Below are 12,985 nucleotides of genomic sequence, written 5' to 3'. Positions count from 1 at the left end.
GAAATTGGGGTATAAATCGCAGCAAATAGGAGAGAGCATTAACAATGGATGACAATGATTAGGGGAGACAGAAGTAGGGACATCGAAATATAAGAAAAGATATAAAACCCAACAACCACCCAGAATTTATAAACCGTATATATCGATGCATATAATAATATAAAGACACGGGAGAACTAAGAACACTATAAAACCCAGAGTATATTATAAGTGAATAGATTCTTCCGGCGGTGGATGGAAAAGAAGAATGATAGATATAAAAGTTAAGAGTATATCAAGAATCAAAACGGGATGGAGCATATTGACGAATGTTTTAAAGTATGAATTGAGGAGAAAGAATAAAAGTTGTGAGTTGTGAAAATAAGGAAACAAAGGGGATGGATTTATAGTATAATATCCGACAGAGCGATCGCAACAAATTATTGCATTTAATCAAAGAAGATCCAAATTTCCTTAATCGCCGAAGAACCAAATCTTATCGCAAAGATTTTCTTTAAATTCCATGAAATCTGGAAACAAATCATAACTACGTCATCGGTTAAAATGAATATACAGTTACTCATTTCACTCTCCTGCGATAGCTTCCCTTATACTCTTCACATAATCAAAATGTTTTATCTATATTACTCAATGATGATAAAACTCTATTCATCGACTCATATTCGTCATGAAGACATTTTTATAGTTAGCATGACGACCTCGATCAAATTTCAGGACGAAATTTCTTTAACGGGTAGGTACTGTGATGACCCAGAAATTTCTGATCAAATTTAAACTTTAATCTTTATATGTTTCCGACACGATAAGCAAAATCTGTAATGTTAAGTCTCGAAAGTTTTGAAATCTATATTCATGTAATCAATTACCCTTTGACTATGCTAAACGATTCACGAACATTTATGTGTATATTGATATGTATATATAATATATACTTATTAGTTGAAAACGTTAACAAAGTATTAGACATATAATACTTTACATGAACGTATTTTGTTTCAATATAAGTTAATATAGTTATTGACGAAATTAAAAGATAATATCATATGATTGAATTATCAGATACATTGAATTATGATTACGAGTCTCTGTTATGAGGTCCACGTTGATTTGAGAAATCGTTTGTTTTTAACGGTATTCGGAATAAATGATAAAGTAATTTTCAAATGAAAACAAAGTATCACTTATCTAGTGTCAGACAAATGTTAGTGGAGAATTGAATTTCATATTACTTGATTGATCTATTTACAAACGTGCGAAAACGTTTTCCAATGTAATATAACTTGGTTATTAAAATGTCTTTGTTAAATAACGTAAGTTGAATATTAATTGTTAAGATATATTTAAATAACTTTCAACGTGTATTTAAAACGTGTTTATGTATATTAAATACATATCTGATTACAAATTATTTATGTAAACGATAGCAACACTTGTTATTTGATTTGATCGATATTAAGATATATTATTTAGAAAGTTTAAGGAAATTAAACTAAACGTTGGCGCATAAATGAATTATATCAAATTAAGTTTAAAGTATAAACGTTACGTGTTATAAGATTTTCTAAACGAATTTAAAATAAACTTTTGAACTATTATTAGTTTTGAAAAACTAAATATTATATTATTACATTAATATTTCCATTATATACGGTATGTACAAGTTTATATTTTAAATTAAAATATATTTTTATTTTACAAAGTGATGAATAATAATATCAAATTAGTCATAAAATATTTTGATTTAATATTATTAAATATGCTTTGATAAATAGAGACTATGATTTATAGAAGTAAATGACCAAAACACTCAAAAGATTAAGTTACACTTTGAGTGTGTTAGTTTTCCATTAATTTAAGTCTAATTATTAATAAAGGTACAATTCGCGAAATGTAAGGTATCAGTTTTCTAAGCATACGAAAATGCGTTCGAGAAACCGGAACCGGGACGTAAGACGGGTGACAACGTACAAATTATTAGAAACTAATACAATTTATTATTATTAACACTAATAGTATTATTATTATCATTTTTATGAATTTTGTATCATTAGTACTTATATAATAATTATTATTATTAATATATTATCAATTATTAATATTAATTTAATTATAAAAAAAATAAAATCAAGAACTAGTACCATTCAGTTTCACATCCACATCCCTACTGTATATGATTTTTGTATCTGTCGGAGTTTGTTATGAGTCTGCTTCAATCACAATTCAAAACAGAAATCCTTTGCTATATATTGTCTATTGCATTCAGTGATTGAATAAAACTGAAAAACCCAGAAAATAAGCTCCACACTCTGTACATTTATCTTTTTCATCATATTTTGATTTTGAATGAATTTTCAAAATGTAATAATACAGTCTTGTTAGGAATAATCTATCTAAGCTATCTGTAAGTTTTCAATCCTCAATTCTTTCTATTAATCTCTAATTTTGGAGTCAAAGTTTTGGTTTTAAAAGTCAACTTAGTGTTCTTGAATCAAATTCGAGTTTGTTTTGATATCTCCAGTTAATTTGATGATCCATAAAGATTATAGGAATGATTTGCAACACAATTCATGTTGTAATCATAACATATAACACTCTTAATCTAAAAATCAATTTTTGAGTTCTTGAGTTCTTCACAGTAATATACACTAATGTAAATTCGAAACAAATTTCAAAAACTAAAAATGCAGAGTTGTTAGGAATCATTTACTTAAACTTCCTGCAAAATTTCAAGTTCCAATTCTTAATAACGAATTCGAATTTGCGAGTCAAAGTTAAATTGTCAAAAGTCAACTGTTTTGTTCTTGGAGAAATTAGAGTTTGTTTTGATGTTTTAAGTTAAATTGATGATTTTGATAGATTTTAGGAATGATTTGAAACATGTTTCATGTTGTAAAGATTGTCCAAAACGAACTCAAAATTGAAAACAAAATTTTTTTTTTCTAGCTACGGTCAAGCAGTAGGATTTTTTGTGTTTTTTTTTCTCATTTTTTTTTATATCATGAACACATTTTTTTTTGTTTCATGTTGTTTACAAGTCATAAATGAAAACCCGTTCGATTGTTGTTGAGTTTTTGCCCCCGTTTGATTTTAAACTTGGTGAAGAAGATGATGAACTAAGATGAAAGAAATACTAGATATATATGTTTGGGTTGCCTTATAAGTCAGAAAAACATGGATGGCAGAATGGTTAAGGGTGTTTGCGGGTGGGCGAGAGTGAAATGTCCCGTTCTTATTGATTAAAAACGTTCCATATTAATTGATTTCGTTGCGAGGTTTTGACCTCTATATGAGACGTTTTTCAAAGACTGCATTCATTTTTAAAACAAACCATAACCTTTATTTCATAAATAAAGGTTTAAAAAGCTTTACATAGATTATCAAATAATGATAATCTAAAATATCCTGTTTACACACGACCATTACATAATGGTTTACAATACAAATATGTTACATCGAAATCAGTTTCTTGAATGCAGTTTTTACACAATATCATACAAACATGGACTCCAAATCTTGTCCTTATTTTAGTATGCAACAGCGGAAGCTCTTAGTATTCACCTGAGAATAAACATGCTTTAAACGTCAACAAAAATGTTGGTGAGTTATAGGTTTAACCTATATTTATCAAATCGTAACAATAGACCACAAGATTTCATATTTCAATACACATCCCATACATAGAGATAAAAATCATTCATATGGTGAACACCTAGTAACCGACATTAACAAGATGCATATATAAGAATATCCCCATCATTCCGGGACACCCTTCGGATATGATATAAATTTCGAAGTACTAAAGCATCCGGTACTTTGGATGGGGTATGTTAGGCCCAATAGATCTATCTTTAGGATTCGCGTCAATTAGGGTGTCTGTTCCCTAATTCTTAGATTACTAGACTTAATAAAAAGGGGCATATTCGATTTCAATAATTCAACCATAGAATGTAGTTTCACGTACTTGTGTCTATTTTGTAAATCATTTATAAAACCTGCATGTATTCTCATCCCAAAAATATTAGATTTTAAAAGTGGGACTATAACTCACTTTCACAGATTTTTACTTCATCGGGAAGTAAGACTTGGCCACTGGTTGATTCACAAACCTATAACAATATATACATATATATCAAAGTATGTTCAAAATATATTTACAACACTTTTAATATATTTTGATGTTTTAAGTTTATTAAGTCAGCTGTCCTCGTTAGTAACCTACAACTAGTTGTCCACAGTTAGATGTACAGAAATAAATCGATAAATATTATCTTGAATCAATCCACGACCCAGTGTATACGTATCTCAGTATTGATCACAACTCAAACTATATATATTTTGGAATCAACCTCAACCCTGTATAGCTAACTCCAACATTCACATATAGAGTGTCTATGGTTGTTCCGAAATATATATAGATGTGTCGACATGATAGGTCGAAACATTGTATACGTGTCTATGGTATCTCAAGATTACATAATATACAATACAAGTTGATTAAGTTATGGTTGGAATAGATTTGTTACCAATTTTCACGTAGTTAAAATGAGAAAAATTATTCAATCTTGTTTTACCCATAACTTCTTCATTTTAAATCCGTTTTGAGTGAATCAAATTGCTATGGTTTCATATTGAACTCTATTTTATGAATCTAAACAGAAAAAGTATAGGTTTATAGTCGGAAAAATAAGTTACAAGTCGTTTTTGTAAAGGTAGTCATTTCAGTCGAAAGAACGACGTCTAGATGACCATTTTAGAAAACATACTTCCACTTTGAGTTTAACCATAATTTTTGGATATAGTTTCATGTTCATAATAAAAATCATTTTCTCAGAATAACAACTTTTAAATCAAAGTTGATCATAGTTTTTAATTAACTAACCCAAAACAGCCCGCGGTGTTACTACGATGGCGTAAATCCGGTTTTACGGTGTTTTTCGTGTTTCCAGGTTTTAAATCATTAAGTTAGCATATCATATAGATATAGAACATGTATTTAGTTGATTTTAAAAGTCAAGTTAGAAGGATTAACTTTTGTTTGCGAACAAGTTTAGAATTTACTAAACTATGTTCTAGTGATTACAAGTTTAAACCTTCGAATAAGATAGCTTTATATGTATGAATCGAATGATGTTATGAACATCATTACTACCTTAAGTTCCTTGGATAAACCTACTGGAAAAGAGAAAAATGGATCTAGCTTCAATGGATCCTTGGATGGCTCGAAGTTCTTGAAGCAGAATCATGACACGAAAACAAGTTCAAGTAAGATCATCACTTGAAATAAGATTGTTATAGTTATAGAAATTGAACCAAAGTTTGAATATGATTATTACCTTGTATTAGAATGATAAACTACTGTAAGAAACAAAGATTTCTTGAGGTTGGATGATCACCTTACAAGATTGGAAGTGAGCTAGCAAACTTGAAAGTATTCTTGATTTTATGAAACTAGAACTTTTGGAATTTATGAAGAACACTTAGAACTTGAAGATAGAACTTGAGAGAGATCAATTAGATGAAGAAAATTGAAGAATGAAAGTGTTTGTAGGTATTTTTGGTCGTTGGTGTATGGATTAGATATAAAGGATATGTAATTTTGTTTTCATGTAAATAAGTCATGAATGATTACTCATATTTTTGTAATTTTATGAGATATTTCATGCTAGTTGCCAAATGATGGTTCCCACATGTGTTAGGTGACTCACATGGGCTGCTAAGAGCTGATAATTGGAGTGTATATACCAATAGTACATACATCTAAAAGCTGTGTATTGTACGAGTACAAATACGGGTGCATACGAGTAGAATTGTTGATGAAACTGAACGAGGATGTAATTGTAAGCATTTTTGTTAAGTAGAAGTATTTTGATAAGTGTATTGAAGTCTTTCAAAAGTGTATAAATACATATTAAAACACTACATGTATATACATTTTAACTGAGTCGTTAAGTCATCGTTAGTCGTTACATGTAAGTGTTGTTTTTGAAACCTTTAGGTTAACGATCTTGTTAAATGTTGTTAACCCAATGTTTATAATATCAAATGAGATTTTAAATTATTATATTATCATGATATTATCATGTATGAATATCTCTTAATATGATATATATACATTAAATGTCTTTACAACGATAATTTTTACACATATGTCTCGTTTAAAAATCATTAAGTTAGTAGTCTTGTTTTTACATATGTAGTTCATTGTTAATATACTTAATGATATGTTTACTTATCATAGTATCATGTTAACTATATATATATATCCATATATATGTCATCATATAGTTTTTACAAGTTTTAACGTTCGTGAATCACCGGTCAACTTGGGTGGTAAATTGTCTATATGAAACATATTTCAATTAATCAGGTCTTAACAAGTTTGATTGCTTAACATGTTGGAAACATTTAATCATGTAAATATCAATCTCAATTAATATATATAAACATGGAAAAGTTCGGGTCACTACAGTACCTACCCGTTAAATAAATTTCGTCCCGAAATTTTAAGTTGTTGAAGGTGTTGACGAATCTTCTGGAAATAGATGCGGATATTTCTTCCTCATCTAATCTTCACGCTCCCAGGTGAACTCGGGTCCTCTACGAGCATTCCATCGAACCTTAACAATTGGTATCTTGTTTTTCTTAAGTCTTTTAACCTCACGATCCATTATTTCGACGGGTTCTTCGATGAATTGAAGTTTTTCGTTGATTTGGATTTCATCTAACGGAATAGTGAGATCTTTTTTAGCAAAACATTTCTTCAAATTCGAGACGTGGAAAGTGTTATGTACAGCCGCGAGTTGTTGAGGTAACTCTAGTCGGTAAGCTACTGGTCCGACACGATCAATAATCTTGAATGGTCCAATATACCTTGGATTTAATTTCCCTCGTTTACCAAATCGAACAACGCCTTTCCAAGGTGCAACTTTAAGCATGACCATCTCTCCAATTTCAAATTCTATATCTTTTCTTTTAATGTCAGCGTAGCTCTTTTGTCGACTTTGGGCGGTTTTCAACCGTTGTTGAATTTGGATGATCTTCTCGGTAGTTTCTTGTATAATCTCCGGACCTCTAATCTGTCTATCCCCCACTTCACTCCAACAAATCGGAGACCTGCACTTTCTACCATAAAGTGCTTCAAACGGCGCCATCTCAATGCTTGAATGGTAGCTGTTGTTGTAGGAAAATTCTACTAACGGTAGATGTCGATCCCAACTGTTTCCGAAATCAATAACACATGCTCGTAGAATGTCTTCAAGCATTTGTATCATCCTTTCGCTCTGCCCATCAGTTTGTGGATGATAGGCAGTACTCATGTCTAGACGAGTTCCTAATGCTTGCTGTAATGTCTGCCAGAATCTTGAAATAAATCTGCCATCCCTATCAGAGATAATAGAGATTGGTATTCCATGTCTGGAGACGACTTCCTTCAAATACAGTCGTGCTAACTTCTCCATCTTGTCATCTTCTCTTATTGGCAGGAAGTGTGCTGATTTGGTGAGATGATCAACTATTACCTAAATAGTATCAAAAACACTTGCAGTCCTTGGCAATTTAGTGATGAAATCCATGGTAATGTTTTCCCATTTCCATTCCGGGATTTCGGGTTGTTGAAGTGGACCTGATGGTTTCTGATGCTCAGCTTTGACCTTAGAACACGTCAAACATTCTCCTACGTATTTAGCAACATCGGCTTTCATACCCGACCACCAAAAATGTTTCTTGAGATCCTTGTACATCTTCCCCATTCCAGGATGTATTGAGTATCTGGTTTTATGAGCTTCTCTAAGTATCATTTCTCTCATATCTCCAAATTTTGGTACCCAAATCCTTTCAGCCCTATACCGGGTTCCGTCTTCCCGAATATTAAGATGCTTCTCTGATCCTTTGGGTATTTCATCCTTTAAATTTCCCTCTTTTAAAACTCCTTGTTGCGCCTCCTTTATTTGAGTAGTAATGTTATTATGAATCATTATATTCATAGATTTTACTCGAATGGGTTCTCTGTCCTTCCTGCTCAAGGCATCGGCTACCACATTTGCCTTCCCCGGGTGGTAACGAATCTCAAAGTCGTAATCATTCAATAATTCAATCCACCTACGCTGCCTCATATTCAGTTGTTTCTGATTAAATATGTGTTGAAGACTTTTGTGGTCGGTATATATAATACTTTTGACCCCATATAAGTAGTGCCTCCAAGTCTTTAATGCAAAAACAACCGCGCCTAATTCCAAATCATGCGTCGTATAATTTTGTTCGTGAATCTTCAATTGTCTAGACGCATAAGCAATCACCTTCGTTCGTTGCATTAAAACACAACCGAGACCTTGCTTTAATGCATCACAATAAATCACAAAATCATCATTCCCTTCAGGCAATGACAATATAGGTGCCGTAGTTAGCTTTTTCTTCAATAACTGAAACGCTTTCTCTTGTTCATCATTCCATTCAAATTTATTCCCTTTATGCGTTAATGCAGTCAAGGGTTTTGCTATTCTGGAAAAGTCTTGGATGAACCTTCTGTAGTAACCAGCTAGTCCTAAAAACTGGCGTATGTGTTTTGGAGTTTTCGGGGTTTTCCACTTTTCAACAGTTTCTATCTTTGCCGGATCCACCTTAATACCTTCTTTGTTCACTTTGTGACCGAGGAATTGAACTTCTTCCAACCAAAATGCACACTTTGAAAACTTAGCGTACAATTCTTCCTTCCTCAATACTTCTAACACCTTTCTCAAATGTTCACCGTGTTCTTGGTCATTCTTTGAGTAAATAAGTATGTCATCAATGAAAACAATGACAAACTTGTCAAGGTATGGTCCACATACTCGGTTCATAAGGTCCATGAACACAGCTGGTGCATTAGTTAAACCAAACGGCATGACCATAAACTCGTAATGACCGTAACGTGTTCTGAAAGCAGTCTTTGGAATATCATCTTCTTTCACCCGCATTTGATGATACCCGGAACGTAAGTCAATCTTTGAATAAACAGACGAGCCTTGTAGTTGATCAAATAAGTCATCGATTCTCGGTAGTGGGTAGCGGTTCTTGATGGTAAGTTTGTTCAACTCTCGGTAGTCGATACACAACCTGAATGTACCATCTTTCTTCTTGACAAACAAAACAGGAGCTCCCCACGGTGATGTGCTTGGTTGAATGAAACCACGCTCTAAAAGTTCTTGTAATTGGCTTTGTAGTTCTTTCATCTCGCTGGGTGCGAGTCTGTAAGGAGCACGAGCTATTGGTGCAGCTCCTGGTACAAGATCTATTTGAAATTCAACGGTTCGATGTGGGGGTAATCCCGGTAATTCTTTCGGAAATACATCAGGAAATTCTTTTGCGACGGGAACATCATTGATGCTCTTTTCTTCAGTTTGTACTTTCTCGACGTGTGCTAGAACAGCATAGCAACCTTTTCTTATTAGTTTTTGTGCCTTCAAATTACTAATAAGATGTAGCTTCGTGTTGCCCTTTTCTCCGTACACCATTAAGGGTTTTCCTTTTTCTCGTATAATGCGAATTGCATTTTTGTAACAAAAGATCTCCGCTTTCACTTCTTTCAACCAGTCCATACCGATTATCACATCAAAACTCCCTAACTCTACTGGTATCAAATCAATCTTAAATGTTTCGCTAACCAGTTTAATTTCTCGATTCCGACATATATTATCTGCTGTAATTAATTTACCATTTGCTAATTCGAGTAAAAATTTACTATCCAAAGGCGTCAATGGACAACTTAATGTAGCACAAAAATCTCTACTCATATAGCTTCTATCCGCACCCGAATCAAATAAAACGTAAGCAGATTTATTGTCAATAAGAAACGTACCCGTAACAAGCTCCGGGTCTTCCTGTGCCTCTGCCGCATTAATATTGAAAACTCTTCCACGGCCTTGTCCATTCGTGTTCTCCTGGTTCGCGCAATTTCTAATAATGTGGCCCGGTTTTCCACATTTATAACAAACTACATTGGCATAACTTGCTCCGACACTACTTGCTCCGCCATTACTCGTTCCGACACCATTTGTTCCTTTCGTTCTATTAACCCCTGGTCCGTAGACCTCACACTTCGCCGCGCTATGACCATTTCTTTTACACTTGTTGCAAAATTTGGTGCAGAACCCCGAGTGATTCTTTTCACACCTTTGGCATAGCTGCTTCTGATTGTTGTTGTTGTTGCGGTTATTATTGTTGTTGGGATGATTGTTGTAGTTGCTGTTGTTGTTGTTGTTGTTGTTGTTATTGTTGGGCAGTTTGTTATAGTTGCGATTGATGTTGCGATTGTTGGGATAATTGTTGCGATTATTGTTGTAATTGCTGTTGTTGTTGTATTGGTGATTCTTATCACCGTTTTCCTCTCACTTTCTTTTGACTTGCTTCACATTGGCCTCTTCAGCAGTCTGTTCTTTAATTCTTTCTTCAATCTGGTTCACGAGTTTGTGAGCCATTCTATATGCCTGTTGTATGGAGGCGGGCTCGTGTGAACTTATATCTTCTTGGATTCTTTCCGGTAATCCTTTCACAAACGCGTCGATCTTCTCTTCCTCATCTTCGAATGCTCCCGGACACAATAGGCACAATTCTGTGAATCGTCTTTCGTACGTGGTAATATCAAATCCTTGGGTTCGTAACCCTCTAAGTTCTGTCTTGAGCTTATTGACCTCGGTTCTGGGACGGTACTTCTCGTTCATCAAGTGCTTGAATGCTGACCACGGTAGTGCGTACGCATCGTCTTGTCCCACTTGCTCTAGATAGGTATTCCACCATGTTAATGCAGAACCTGTGAAGGTATGCGTAGCGTACTTTACTTTGTCCTCTTCAGTACACTTACTTATGGCAAACACCGATTCGACCTTCTCGGTCCACCGTTTCAATCCGATCGGTCCTTCGGTTCCATCAAATTCCAAAGGTTTGCAGGCAGTGAATTCTTTGTAGGTGCATCCTACAGGATTTCCTGTACTGCTAGATCCAAGGTTATTGTTGGTATGTAGCGCAGCCTGTACTGCGGCTATGTTTGAAGCTAGAAAAGTACGGAATTCCTCTTCATTCATATTCACGGTGTGTCGAGTAGTCGGTGCCATTTCCTTCAAAATAATTAAATGGAACAAGTTAATCATAGAGAATATTAAGAGTAGTTAATAGTATTTCGTAGCATAATATGAACTCATTTATAAAAGCTTTTTCTTCATATTAGCGTTTTATAAGTTTAAATTCGGGTAGTACCTACCAGTTAAGTTCATACTTAGTAGCTAATATACAATTCAACTACTACAATTCTATATGAAAAACTGATTATAATAATATTTCGCGTTCAAACTTTTACACAATATTTTACAAACTTACAATACCGCTTATTTTACATATAGCATGAAATATAGCACACAATAAATTTGATACAAGATGGTTGTGAAGATAATTCTAGCTAGTACACAAGTCGTTCAGCAAAGGCAATAAAGACACGTAATTCATACGTCCAGAAACAAGTCATGCATTCTGGTTTTACTAGGACTACTTCCCATCCTTGGTCTTGTGGAACATAACCGTTATGGCCGTTGATAAGACAGCGTGTTGTAACGTCGTCAAAGGGACGAGGGTTACGTAATGTCCAACAGTCCCGTAACAATCTAAAAACCTCATTTCTTACCCCAATTACCGACTCCGTCACTTGTGGGAACGTTTTGTTTAATAGTTGTAGCCCGATGTTCTTGTTCTCACTTTGGTGAGAAGCGAACATTACTAATCCGTAAGCATAACATGCTTCTTTATGTTGCATGTTAGCCGCTTTTTCTAAATCACGAAGTCCAATATTCGGATATATTGAGTCAAAATAATTTCTTAACCCATTGCGTAAAATAGCATTTGGGTTCCCCGCAATATATGCGTCAAAGTAAACACATAGTAACTTATGGATTTCCCAATGTGATATCCCCCATCTTTCGAACGAAAGCCTTTTATAAACCAAGGCATTCTTGGAACGTTCTTCAAATGTCTTACAAACTGATCTCGCCTTAAATAGTTGTGCCGAAGAATTCTGACCGACTCTAGACAAGATTTCATCAATCATGTCTCCGGGTAGGTCTCTTAAAATATTGGGTTGTCTATCCATTTTGTGTTTTTATACTGTAAAATAGACAAGAGTTAGATTCATAAAAAAAATACTTATTAATACAAGCAATTTTTACATATATCATAAAGCATAAGCACACTATATTACATATATTACACCACACGAATACAACTATCTTATTCCGACTCGCTTGTTTCTTCTTCTTCGGTTTTGGTTCGTTTTGCCAAGTTTCTAGGGATATATGATGTTCCCCTAATACGAGCCGTCGTGATCCACATTGGTTTAGAAAAACCTGGTGGTTTAGAGGTTCCCGGGTCATTGTTACAACTTAAGGACTTTGGGGGTTGACGATACATATAAAATTCATCGGGGTTGGAATTAGATTTCCTTATTTTTATGCCCTTTCCCTTATTATTTTCTTTTGCCTTTTTAAATTCAGTTGGGGTAATTTTTATAACATCATCGGAATTCTCGTCGGAATCCGATTCATCGGAGAATTGGTAATCCTCCCAATATTTTGCTTCCTTGGCGGAAACACCATTGACCATAATTAACCTTGGTCGGTTGGTTGAGGATTTTCTTTTACTTAACCGTTTTATTATTTCCCCCACCGGTTCTATTTCTTCATCCGGTTCCGATTCTTCTTCCGGTTCCGATTCTTCTTCCGGTTCCGACTCTTCTTCCGGTTCCTCTTCGGGAACTTGTGAATCAGTCCACGAATTATTCCAATTTACATTTGACTCTTCATTATTATTAGGTGAGTCAATGGGACTTGTTCTAGAGGTAGACATCTATCACATAATATCAAACGCGTTAAGAGATTAATATATCACATAATATTCACATGTTAAAAATATATAGTTTCCAACAAAATTTGTTAAGCAATCATTTTTCAAGTAAACACGGTCGAAGTCC

This window comes from Rutidosis leptorrhynchoides, chromosome 2 (assembly GCF_046630445.1).
Source record: "Rutidosis leptorrhynchoides isolate AG116_Rl617_1_P2 chromosome 2, CSIRO_AGI_Rlap_v1, whole genome shotgun sequence".
NCBI lineage: Eukaryota > Viridiplantae > Streptophyta > Magnoliopsida > Asterales > Asteraceae > Rutidosis > Rutidosis leptorrhynchoides.
The sequence above is the reverse complement of the archived record's forward strand: the minus strand, read 5'-3'. Positions refer to the sequence as shown.